Genomic DNA, 13,621 nt, shown 5'->3' with positions numbered 1-13,621 from the left:
CTGAGAAGTTTTCGAAAAACCGAAAAAAGCCCAGTAATACTTTGCCCAACCCGGGAATCGAACCTCTTGTCCGGCAGTCGCACTTGCGCCACTCGACCAACAAGTCAGTCAAAATACTAGCGTGTTACACATAAATCAATAAACAAAACAAAAATTATGTATGTCGTGTGTATGTAACAAGTTTTTACCGCTAACTGTACCAGTGTCGTGACATAAAATGAGACCTATCACGATCGGCAGGTCGGCTCTATATTATTTAATAGCTTTGAAATGCCACGCGCATCCCTAACTAGCTCGATTTACTTAAATGCTATTAAAAAGATTGCCTCGACTCGACACATTTCGTTTTGTTGCCTTTTGTGTCACAAATACTTATAAAACAATTTAATTTTGTAAAGTATATCCACATTAACATTCCACTGCTAGACTATGGGCCTACAGGGTTTGCCATTATTTTCACACTTGACGTAGATTTAGGTTTGTCAACGCAGTGCCAGTGAATACTATGTTGGTACAAATATAACGCTAGATCTATCTGTATCTGTATCATTGGGGAAGGCAGAGACATTAGCCAATAAACACCACGATTCTAGCATATCTCTTAAAAGTAAACAAATTGACAAATGTTACATGCAGACAAAAAGTGAAGGAAACCATTGTGAGGAAACCTTATTTTCTAAATATAAGTTTGAAATCACCAACCCGCTTTGAATAAGCGTTGTGATTAATGCTCAGTTTCTCCGTGCGAGAAGAGACTTTTGATCAGCAGTGATAGGCGAGAAGATGCTTTTGATCAGCAGTGATTTTTTTTGTCGATAAAATTAGATGTAGAACTCAGCCTTAACGGGTTAGAAGTCTCACCCCTATCACATTGTACAATAACTTTCTATTACATGAGCCTAAACACAAATTGTTTTAACTTAAACATTTTCTATCAAAACTATGTATCTATCTATCTAGGTCCAAATAATTTCAGTCTAACTATAATGAAGACTATTGACTTATTACTGAACTAGTATCATTACAAAACTGGATCGCTAACATGGCTGAACGATTTGTTATAGGTACATTAATGTTTTGACACGGAGTAACGTATACATGGAATGCTCATATTGGACTTTAAAATTGTGAGATATCACGTGCAAAGTTATTCGTTTGATATTATGTTTGCATCGGTTATGTCAATGTGTTTTAATAGATTCACTTTGCTTTGATTTGATGTTCGAGGGAAATCTATTAAGTTTTTACATGCTGCAGTGTAAAAAGGAAGATAAGTAATCAGGATCACCTGATGACTTTTAAGCTTTGAGGAGAGACGAAGAATGAGGCCGACTGAAATCTAGTAACCTCACTCACATGGCGGAACACAACGCAGACGTTGCTTCACGCCGGTTCTCTGTTTGGCCATGGTTTCATCAGTCGTTTTTATGGCTTAGGGCGGCAAAAGAGCAGATGGATCACCTGGTATGCTAAGCAATCGGCGTCACCCATGAACACTCGTCCAATTGGATGAATGACAAGAGCGTTGGCGGCCTTGTTGACCTGTGAGCACTCCATTGATAACATACTCCCTACTAAAACCTAGTTTTGTATTTATACAATCATACGGTTTGATAAACACGGGCCTGTAATAGTTTGTATTCAAGTTCAAATAAGGTTTCCATATTAGTTTCATTGATAGATGTTCCCGATGTTTTCGTGTTGATTTATAGTTATTGATCTAGGTCAAACCTATTCAGTCTATCTATGTTTATTACGGCTAGACTTGAAATGAAAAGGTTAATGTATTTTGACTTACTTTAAAAGAGGAGGTTTTCAATTCCTCTATATGTATATTTGTAGTATTAGAATTGACATCGAGAGACCCAGGTCCGAATTTTCTGTTTTCTCAGTATGAATTTGGTGTCTTATGAGCTTGGTGTATAACAATATGTACATGTTTAATTACATAGCAAATATATATTATACAAAAATAGTAACACTTGTGAAAAAATTATATTACATTCAAATGCGAATTACATTCAATTCTTTCATTAAACTGAATAAGAAGTTAGTTTTATTTCATACAAAATATTTCTACATAATACAGTACATATTTATACATATAACGTTCTCACATATTTTATATTATAGCTTTCGTGAAACATAAAAAGCCTATGTGTTATTCCAGACCATAATCTACCCCTGTTCCAAATTTCATCCCGACCCTTTCAGCCGTTTTGACGTGATTGAGTCACAAAACTCACAAACACACAAACTTTCACATTTAATGTTCTTAAGCTAAATCTAACTCCTTTAATAATCCAATCCTTTCCCAATCTTCTCCCAAAACCCTAACAAAGTAAATCAAATCTCAAACATATTATTATTTCCGAAAGCCTACCGTTATCAGTGAGTGAGTAGTTATAACAAGGACCTCAGACTAAGTTCCATTGTCTAGAATTCGGTTCAGATTAATTACCGACGGTATGGCCATGCGGGTAGCTACATCTTTTACTCCTGAAGGACTATTACGGAGGATAATAAACTTTGATTTGAGTGAGAGAAGGTATTTTTTTGCTTGTGATGTGTGTGTTTGTGCGGTGTGTGGAATGTGACTTTAATTTGTTTTCATTCACGGATTAATAGCTACAATAATGTTTTTAACGCATATGACCGACGCGACGTTTGCGGAGGATTTGCCTTTAACAGTTTTCTATTGGCAGTCAAAGACTTCATAAAAATATTGAGAATAGGTCTAATATAGCCATTTTTTGGAAGTACGGTTAACTGGACTTTATATGATATTAGAATTATATTTTTTAAGGGTGAAAAGTCATCTAACTACTTCTCCCCCGCCTTGGGCGAGGCAAGAGGGAGTGTCAGACTCTTACTGACCAAAAACTACACCGTTCCTACTCCTGCTTTTCGAGGCGGAGCACCGGTAAACCCGCTAAGTAGTCGCAACTCCGGATATCAAAATTACAATAGGACCATATTGTATTCTATTAAAGTACCTACACCTACTTTCTGATCATTATTGAAAATGACGAAAATCGTAAAACAATAAGTTTCCCTGAGCTCAACAGTCGCCAGTCGCATTGACAACCACTTGACTGACAAGAAGACAATACAAGTAATACTTAACTCATCCCAGATTACATCGCCGTCTTAAAGGCCCGGGACTAAGCGAAAACAAATTATTTCCTCACAATATAATCTCGTCCATGTTTTGTGGCCGTTTATCAAAACCGCAGTAGGAGACAAAACCATAATCTTATCTGAAGACGAAACACTCGATTGTTTGTCAAAGGAACCTTTATCTCTTTGACGGTTCCTTCGTTTTTAGTCGATGTCCTTTCTAAGTTCAGTATTGGATAAAGATGTGCTTGATCTTCGCTCTCACAATGCCGCCATCTTTTATTTATGATAAATCTTGATGGTTTTACTTTTCAATCAGAAAAATATTTCACATTCACGTCCCTATTATTTTCTCTTGGAAATTTCCGCCCGGTGTTATGCTTTGAGCTGTTTGACGTGGCCTGTGTACTCATGCTCACATACCGTCGTATGATATACTATATGTATATATCTAATATTTATATGTTGTTTGAATCTATTCACAAAGAATACAATACTTCACAGAAATGTGACAATCTGGTATAACGTTTGGTTCTCAGAAACGGTTTCGCGAACCCCCTACAATAGGATTTTCTATGAAAATCTACAACTTCAAATGAATTTTGACAAAAGTATACCTATGTAGATATTCTGTTTAGATTTTTGTGATGTAAACTAACAAAGGAAATAAATAATAAATTATTGTAAGACTTTGTCGATGAAAACCCCATTGTTTTTCGTATTTTTTTCAGCCACTGGGGTAAAAAAAACCTTTAATTTCTATTTTTGAAATGGAGACCTCAACGGAACTGCTTACTCTACAAAACAACACCTGATGAGCACCAGCATAATCGAATACTTCACGATAATCGGCCTCAAACATGAACGGTTCCGTAGTGCTTAACCTAGCCATTTTTAAATAATTAAGTGAAAGAAAGAAAAAACTGTTAAAAAAAGCATTTATTCCACATGCAACAGAAAAAAAAACAAATAACATGTAAGTACAGTTTATAGTATAAAAGATTTGAATATAATAATTATGTAAGTATTGTATGGCTATATTTTACAGTACTCAGAGTAATTTAATGGTTACTTAACCCATTTCGTAGCAATTGTTTTAGTTAAAGTAATCATGAAATGTCAATCACTCCACTTAAAAGCTAATGCAATTTTTTTAAAATTTAATCCTTGCACTTGACATTTCAAGTAAAACAAAACTGTACTTAGGTAAACCTTTTCACTACAGAACTCTAAAAACTGAGTATCCGTCAAAACTGGGAAAAGGTTGAACAAATCTGGCAGTTTTCTCCCTTCGATTCCTTCCTCCGTCCTCCGTCCTCAGTTTACCGTCTCCAAATTCCCGTAATACGTATTCGACAATATCAAGCCGCTCTTTATCTACAAAAGTTGCCCTTTGTCTACCGAGTTTAATTTTATCAGTGCCAACTTTCGAAAACTAACCGGCTACCGATTTGGGAGTTACTCTCCGAGTTATTGGACCTTTTCGGTGTTCTAGTGCTTTCGATTCGAGATAAAAAGTTCCCGATTTTCGATTTTACAATGGGGGCTATTAAATTAATTTTGACTTTGATCTTTTTTGGTCTGGTTTATCTGGTAAGTTTAGTTTTTGATAAGACCTTTTTGGGAGTTGTTCAATATTTTCTTAAATTACATTAAAAAACTTTGCAAAAATAATTTTTCAATGATAACTTTGAAATTTTTCAAAGTTATCATTGAAAAGTGAAGTTGAAGTTTTCTTGACAAACCGATTTTTTCTTATTTGCAGTTTCAAGTACCTATGTATCAATAAATTCATTTAAACAATTCATACCTTTAATCTACATCAATTTTGCTATGCACTTTATAAACATATAAAACAGCAAAAAACTTAACCTACATGCACTTTAGTAACACATCACTTTAAAATAAAAACCTGCTCAAAAATAAACTGAAAAAAACTTCGCACTCCTCAACTCCACAGGAAAAGTGTAACAAAATCAAAAAGTGGTATCTCACTTCAAAAGTGGGGAGTAAATAAATCAGTTGCAACCAGCCAAAGTTTGCCAGGCAATGAACGGTGATCAATTAGCCGGGCCTGGCAAAAACCGGGAACTTCTCTCGTTCGTGATTGAGTGTAAAGTCTCCTCGACTATTCTGAACTCCTGGTACTTGGTAGTACAATAATGAGATGTTCACGTTAATATTTTAGTTTTATTATAACTTTCGTGAGATGTACCAAATTAGTTATTATGTTATCGGCTTACTCAATTAACTGTTTGACGAGGAACTCGACTAGTTTCAAGCAATGCTAGAGACTCATTCATGATTTTGGCGCCCGCCCGGGACTCAAACCGTTTGCTGCATAGGTGTTGGGTGCGATTCCCGGGTCAACGCAAAAATCATAAATATATGAGCCTCTAGCATTGCTTGAAACTAATCGAGTTCCTCGTCAAACAGTTACGTGAGTAAGCCGATAACATAATAATTAATATTTTAGTTATAGTTAGTGAATGAAATTACTGCACTGTCGTCTTTTACATTATTTAAATTAATTTAATACTATTATAGTAAATCTTCAAACACAACACTATCTCCCATTAAAGCCGTGGCAGATAATTTTAGAACACCTTATATATAAAAAAGTAAGTAAAATTTTCAACTCGAAACAGCAATCTTTTTTCGTATCGTTCGACCAATGACACTCCATTTATACTTATTCCTTTTTTTAAATCTAATCGAGTAGCAGTGTTGATTGGGATCCCTGACGCTTTCCCATTTAGGTCCAATTAGTGTTTTCAATTAATTCTTATATGTACGGTTTCCTACGGTTTCAAATTGAGAGGAACTGGCTGTCCAGGTCTTTCTATGCCAATGAATGAATTTGTAGCGCGTCTAGTTAATTTTCTTGTTCGCCGTTTGAGTTTTGGATGCTAGAATAGGATTTTGGATGTTCCACGTCAGTTCATAACTAAACTAAACCAATTTTTGTTTGTTTGTCTATCTGTTTGTTTCGGCTAATCTCTAAAATGCTTTAACCGATTTTATTGAGACTTTTATTGGCAGTTAGCTAATGTGCTAAGGAGTAATACATTTAGGCTCCGGCTCAAAGCAGGAGTAGGAACAGGGTGGTTTTAGTGTCAGTAACAGTCTGACACTCCCTCTTGCCTCACACAAGGCGGGAGATATCTTTGGATAATTTATCCCCCTCAAAAAAAAATGCTACTTTTATCTTAGAAAACGAAGTCCACAATCCACGCGAACGAAACTGCGGGCATCAACTAGTACATAATAATAATACCACATCCATCCATTTTCATGATTCTGCCGTACTCTTGCATAAGGTTCAAAGTGCTACGGCCAGTAATTAGAGTTTCGCAACACAGCTCAGTACTTTGCAGTTCCCGAACATTTTTACAATAAGCTGTTTAACTGTTATATTTACCTTTTAATTAAAATAGTTACGCCGCAATTAATTCTCGATGTCGTTTCTATTTTCGTTCAAAGTTTAATTTCTCTTGGTTTACAGTTTTGTAGTGAGTTTAACATTTCTGTGGTTGATATAGGTAGGTAGACTCGCTGTAATATTGACCTCATTAATTTACAATTACATTATCTATTACCCACTTTAATTACAATTGATCATTGATCACTTAAAAGCGTAATGTAAATGTATCCTAGATACAATTACATGGTTTTATTCCCCGAAAAAGTGTAGAGACGAAAAGCCGTATCTATATTTGTCATTTCAATATATTCGTCATTTGCCGCAGGTGTCAAAAGTCGACATTGATACATAATTTGGTGCAGTGGCTGGACAACGGACTGCCGCACAATGTGTAGCGGGTTCGTTTCCCGCACGGAGCAACTCGTTGTGTAATCCAGAAATTGTTGTTCCAGGTCTGGGTGTCATATGTACATATATGAAATTGTATATTTGTAAACGCACCCATGAACGACACAGGAACATACCCTAATGTAGGACAACGTTTAAAAATAATACTAATAATAAAGCTGAAGAATTTGTTTGTTAGTTCGATCGCACTCAAGAACTACTGGTTCGATTTGAGTAGCTAATAATTATTTGCATAAAATATGTAAGAGTTTTTTGGATTTTTGTGTCAAAAGAAAAGAAAAGGTTACTGTAGCGATGAGGTTTTATCGGATGCACTGGCGGGCTAGGTACCGTCACCCACTAGCAGGCTGCTATGTGAAACATGAGAAAATGTGACGTTTTAAATGACGGAATCTCAGCGAACATAAAAATTTTTGGCTTGGTGTTAAAATAAAGCACATGCTAAACTACTATTTTCTCTTTAAAATTAGTATAATGTTATACTCTCAAACCAGTTATGCTATAAACTCCCACTTAATATTAACTAAAACAAACCACTTAACATACCTAAGCAACACAAGATACTTTAACTAAAATAATTGAGATAATTTTGATAAATTATACTCAACACAAATTAGATTCGCGAACATTGTTTAACTGTCCAAATTTAACCGAGGTGCCATCAATTAAGCTCAGAGTTAACTGTTGTAGTTTAATTTCTCTAACGGTTAAGTTTTAGATTGATTGCCTCTGTACCTATATATTTTACATAAGAACTATTGTTGTTGTAACTTTTGTCATTTATATTGTTTTAAGTAAACTGTGTTTGACTAATTTTTTTGTGTATCTGCTGAGTGGGACAGCGGTTTTTTAAACAGAAAATTTGGTCACATAGGTAGGCCATATATATCCTGGGTTCGACAAAAAGTCATTGTGGTTTTTTCGGTGTTTAAAATACAACATTCTCAAGGTTAACACAGAGTCTAGAACAATATAAATAAGCAAAAGAATAGGCTGGCCTTCTATGTATTACATAAAATGATGATCAACTGATAAACAGAGTGTATTTATACTCAATACTCAATTCTTTATTGCTTTCAACGTGTAAGACTTAGGTGGTAAACTTAACTAGGACACAATGTGGACCCTGTCAGATACAACAATATAAGTTTAGGAGAGAACACACTTTTTCATGACGTTCGTTTACATTTTGTAAATTGCTTTTGCAATCGACTTCACAATACCAGCAGGATATTAACAGTTATAGAGAAATGTGTATTGGAATACCATACATTGTAACAATTTTATTAACAAAATTTTGACCCGCACTAACAGGAAAATCCAATGAGCCAAAAAGCAGAAATGTAAACGGTAGTTTTCAAAACGGCAAACCAGCACACATGGCTGCTGTGTGGACAAAATATCAAGATGTATTTTTCCACAATTTGGTCACAAGTAAATCGAGTAGAAACGAATATTAAAGAGCTTCGCCCATTTGTACGCACCATTTAGTTTCAAAATGTTACAAGACTTAATCCCTTTAGTGGTAACTTTGCGAAATACTGCCAAGTGGCAAGATTTAAGAAAAATTCTCCCAAGTAGAAGTTTGAATCATATTGAAAGTTTTGTTACTTTAATAACTTTAACCCTGGGGGGTAACTGAGATGTTCTTTAACAGTTTTATTGTGAAGATGTCAGCTCACTGGGGGTAAGTTGAGTCGTCGAAGTGAACACGGTGTAGAAGTACTCAAGTATTTATGCGGTGTTTTAATTATGTATTTCGGATAGTGTTTTGACAACGAGTATTAAAACTAACTCTCAAAATAAATGTTATTATATAAAAAAGAAATACAATATTTTCGACGGTGGTGCTTCTAGGCATTTTTCTGTTTCATAGATATTTAGTTTCCTAATAGTGCTTGCCAAATGTATGTCTGGTTTATTACTATAAAATCGTTTAATTTCGAAATACGTATAAGTCAACTTAATGGGCAAAAAATATATATATATATATATACATATATATATATAATTTTTATTAATAAACCATTAAAAGTAAATCTGTCATTAATGCTAGATTTCCATAATCACATAAAGCTAATAAACGCATCAGAAAAAATCCAGTTACCATCAAAACAATACACTTCTCTCTATAAAAACCCCTACAACCAATTCGACGAAAACCTCCAGTTTGAAATGGCCACAGAAATTCAACAATAACAAGCCGACCAATATCAATCCACCAATAAAACGAAGCACGCGCAAAAATCTTATTAAGAGAATATAACAAAAATTGGGCACATCGCACGTTGGAGATTGGGATCTTTGAGCTGGGACCTAATTCCGTTGGTGGAATTTCAACGAGGAAGCCACAACGAATCATGTTAATATTTTCCTGCGGGCCTATATATCTCTGCGAGGTTTCAGACAGGGATCCCTTGGGCACAACGGGCATTTCGTATCGCATCCCTATTCTGAGATTGCCCTTAGTGCCTGAACATACCGGCTTGAAGGATGGTGAACAAAGCCGTATTATCAATAAGGCAAATGAAGTAAGTGCCTAGGGTGCCAAGTTACCCAGAGCTGCGGACTGCGTAACTGGTTACCGGGGATTCAGCTCGAAAAGCAGGAGTAGGAACGGCGTGGTTTTTAGTCAGTAAGAGTCTGACACTCCCTCTCAAAGTCTTCGGATGACTTTCTCCGCCCTCAAAAAAAGTGCGTCATGTTACAGAGGTGCCGCGAGATTTAAATGCTCAAAAAGAGGGGGCGGTGCATGAAAATAAAAATCAGGAGCGCCTAAAAGATACTTGTTTGGGTCGCTCCCTATACACTGAAAGGGTATACCAGTTCTGTGGTAGATAGTTTCTAAAGGGATATACAAGGTAGACAAATTGAGATTGAATTTTAAAAGTATCGCTCTCTAAATAAATAAATAAGCGGTAGTCAGACTATAGAGGTTCTTATCCAAACACCTAAGCTAATCCATATTCAAAATTAATTGTGAAACAAAATTCTCCTGTGCATTTTATATCAACCGTTGTAAGTGAATGCATACTGATCTGAGATAGTTCTGTTCCACAATCCGACAGAAGCACTTAGTCTTGCACTTCGTTTTGCTCATCCATGTGTACGATTTTGTATCCGCAGATAAGAGCCGTCGAAGAAATTGAAGTAATATCGCCAGTTGTTACTTGTTTGCGGGTAAACACTGAGGGATATCCGCGCGTTCTTTCGAGACGCTCCGAGCCATCTTCATGATGGACTTAGTAATCTTGTGTAGTAGTTGGTAATGCTACGGGATTTTGAGGATTTTGGCCCAGATAAACTCCTTCTTTTTTGGTTACAACTACGCTTTTTAGGAATACTATGTGGGTACCCGAGGCGGGCGGTTTTTATTTGATTATATGTTTTAGAGGGTAGTAAGGAAAAAAGGGAATTGGCGCCCAACATGGGACTTCTCATTAGCGTCATTTTACTCAATCTGACAATTGAACCAATCGAATAGAAGTATAGTTTAAGATGAAACTCTTTATACGTTGAAACATTTTCGTGTTATCTTACGAATCCATCTGACCTATCTTAGCTGGCTGCTGGAATTATATTTTTATAACCTCTCCGTCGTGGAAGGGTACAAAGAGTCGGAAGATATTAAAATAATACGCTATTTTACGCAAACAGTGCCTTCGCTAGGAAAATTTCGCGAAACTAAAAATACAAATTTATATTTTTCTACGACATTTCCGGGCCAATGTGCCGGGTGTTTCTTTTGTATCTTTACTAAGATTTTTTAAAGTACCTCTACTTGTTTTTTGTGCTTTGAAAATTTAATTTCTTTTTATAGCGCTTGTTTTATTTAAGTAATCATAAATTCTGACATTAATACGGAATTTTCCTACTAATTTCCTTCTATCACATTTTTACTTGATTCTTAAATTATTTATTTTTTATCAAAGAATATAATAACTATAAGTATTTAAGTGTTTTAGAGTATATGTCAACTAATATATTGGTAGCCACCTGAATCTGCTCAACAGATACTTTCCATAATAATATCCAACAGATAATAATTTCCGTAACGTTTAAAAAAACCGACAACAAACTCCTCTTTTTAAAATCAGTTAATATACTAAAAACATGCTACTGAGTGTATCAACGAAACGGTCGCCATAGCCTAAATCGGCATGGAAGGATTATTATAATTATTAGGCCGGGACTCCACCAAAGCGGAGACGAGACGAGCGGAGAGGAGATGTTTTTTAAACAACCAATAGAATTGAGTTATTGACACGTCTCCTCTCCGCTCAGCTTCAGTGGAGATCGCTGTGCGGAGATGTGTAATATTTGTATGTCGCGATGGAAGCGGAGATATGAGCTGTGCGCGGACGACGCGCAGTGGAGACGAGAGATGTGAGCGGCGTGCAGTGAGCGATGTCACCCTCCCCCTCTCGCCCGCTAGCCCGTCTACCTTTCGTGTCAGAATGGGTACTGGGTCCTTAGACAAAGTAACATCGCTTGGTAGCGAAACGATATCTAAAATCGTCATCGTCTCAACGATAACGACAAATATTTCTTAGCCAAAGTAACATCGCGATCGTTATCGTTGTGTCGAATCGATTATTCGCTAAAAAGCAAAAATATTGTTTATGGTAACGAAAATTTAGCTGTCAGTGTCACTCAAGAAGTTCAAATCGGATTATTCCCGCGAGTTATTACTGTTTTCGAATTTTACTGATAAGAATAAGTGAGTTGTTGGCGATCGCCGTACTTCGTGAGGGTGATGTTATCACAGTCAGCGACGTTGGAGTGCTGGGTGACGTCACGGGATCGGCACGGTGCCGGTGGTCGCCGCGCCTGTGGGCTTCAAGTGGTTGTGCTGCGATGTCCTTAGCCCAGACGTAAATATCCGAAAACTGCTGGGCTCAAGTGCTTCCCAAGAGAAATATGACTTTATTAGTTCAATTTCGAACTAGCTCTCGCATAAGACAGTCCACGTTATTTCTAGTAAGTAATATAGTCTTTGTTTTAAGTAGTCGTTTTACTTGAGTGAAATCATAGAAATAAAGAGTTGCTAAAGTATTGTAAATTATAATAAAAACAAAACTTTATACTAGTAAGTAAGTGAATAGAGTATTATTATTCTAAATTGTTGTTTATATTAAGTTTTAATTATCATTAACTTTGATATTAAGTTTTAGTCTTAATGATAATCAATATAGACTCATTTTTATAAATTACTGGTGTTCTAATCTATTATAATTTTTAGTGATAGTGATGAAACATGGAATCAAGAGTGCGAACAAGTTCCCAACAATTGTCAATGCTGCTTGAGGATATGGCAAAGTAAGTAAATCCCAGTTGTATTCACTAGTATGTAATGTACGAATGACGCAATCTTAACAATGAAGTACTTATACTGAATCTTTGTTTCTTTATATTACAGTCATGGTGACCCGGCGAGGCCTCTTGCTGCATCACTAGGTTGGGTACGGTCAGACCGACTGTGGACTGAACTGACAAACATATTGAATGCTGTTGGTGGTGGTGGCAGCAAGACTACAGACAAGTGATAAAAAGTAAGGATCTAATGAACATTTTTGGAAAGACTGGTGTGATGGTAGAACGGCTAGCAAGCTATTTTCTAAAGGGTTTTGGATAAGTGGACACAAGCCAATTTTCATAACCACAAGTTATGAAAATTGGCTTGTAATAATTTTCTCTGTTATAACTGGACTGGGGACTTTTTATAATTATAATGATGATGATCAGGCATATACCATAAAACATTTGCTTTCTTAGTTGTAAGTTTTCTTTTAAGCAAATATGTAAAAGAAAACTTACACTAAACTTACATTAAACTCCTTACTACAAAAATTCAAACAAGTACATGCCAAGTTCATGCCAAATTGGCTTTTTAATCTCATTTACACTTATAACATATACATATATATTATACTTATAACTATGGACAAGACTATAGAAAAACTAGGATTTAATGTAAGTACTAGGTATACACCTTCAAGGGATCTGCTCAAAAATGAGCTACTTAATTGTCTCTAGTAGGTAGATGGCAAATAAATAAATCGAAATGTTTTATAAAGTATTCTTATTTACATTAACATTAGTCAACCAAGTAACGTCACTTACATGAAAGACACCATTTAATTTTTTGATAAATTAGTTTATAACTTGGTTATGAATTATTATTTATAAATATTACCTATTATATAAATTATATAAATTATGCATTAGTATTTATAAAAAATCTTATACATAAATATTTAATATAAATAATATTTTTCCATCCATCAGGCGTGGTCCGCGGTTGAGATCGCCAGCGACACCGCAGTCTGCTGTTTCTCCCGACCGTTTGAGCGACCTCCTTCGAGACAGCGGCAAGCGAGTAGCTAAAAAGCTAAGAGCACACAGCACCTGAAAATTATAATAATACAGATTTAGATTATGTGGTTTTATTTTTACTTACCTCTACAGCACTTAATAAAGTATTGTGTCGTACTACAATATTTTTGTTATATAGTACCTATAATATATAAAACTAACCAGACGAATAATGCTTTAACTCAAGTTATTAGGATCAATAACCAACAACATAAGTATCTGGTAGCCTGCAATACATATAATTATATTGTTTAATTAATGTAAAATTTCTTACCTTTAGTTCCAGGGGAATCT

At 35.5% G+C, this 13,621-nt stretch overlaps 1 long non-coding RNA gene across 3 annotated transcripts; it reads left to right on the top strand.

The window, feature by feature from the left end:
* Nucleotides 1-11,417: 11,417 nt before the first annotated feature.
* LOC126911694 (uncharacterized) lies at nt 11,418-13,388 on the top strand. 3 transcript variants are annotated; one of them, XR_007706198.1, is made up of 4 exons: nt 11,418-11,932; nt 12,195-12,271; nt 12,372-12,504; nt 13,241-13,388. It is a non-coding gene; the product is annotated as an uncharacterized LOC126911694 (long non-coding RNA). The 3 variants fall into 3 exon arrangements; XR_007706199.1 differs by having other exon boundaries at nt 11,896-12,045; XR_007706200.1 differs by lacking the exon at nt 11,418-11,932 and adding an exon at nt 11,947-12,041.
* Nucleotides 13,389-13,621: the final 233 nt, after the last annotated feature.

Source organism: Spodoptera frugiperda, chromosome 18 (genome assembly GCF_023101765.2).
Source record: "Spodoptera frugiperda isolate SF20-4 chromosome 18, AGI-APGP_CSIRO_Sfru_2.0, whole genome shotgun sequence".
In the NCBI taxonomy this organism is placed as follows: Eukaryota; Metazoa; Arthropoda; class Insecta; order Lepidoptera; family Noctuidae; genus Spodoptera; species Spodoptera frugiperda.
Note: the sequence above shows the minus strand (reverse complement) of the source record. Positions and strands in the feature narration are given on the sequence as shown.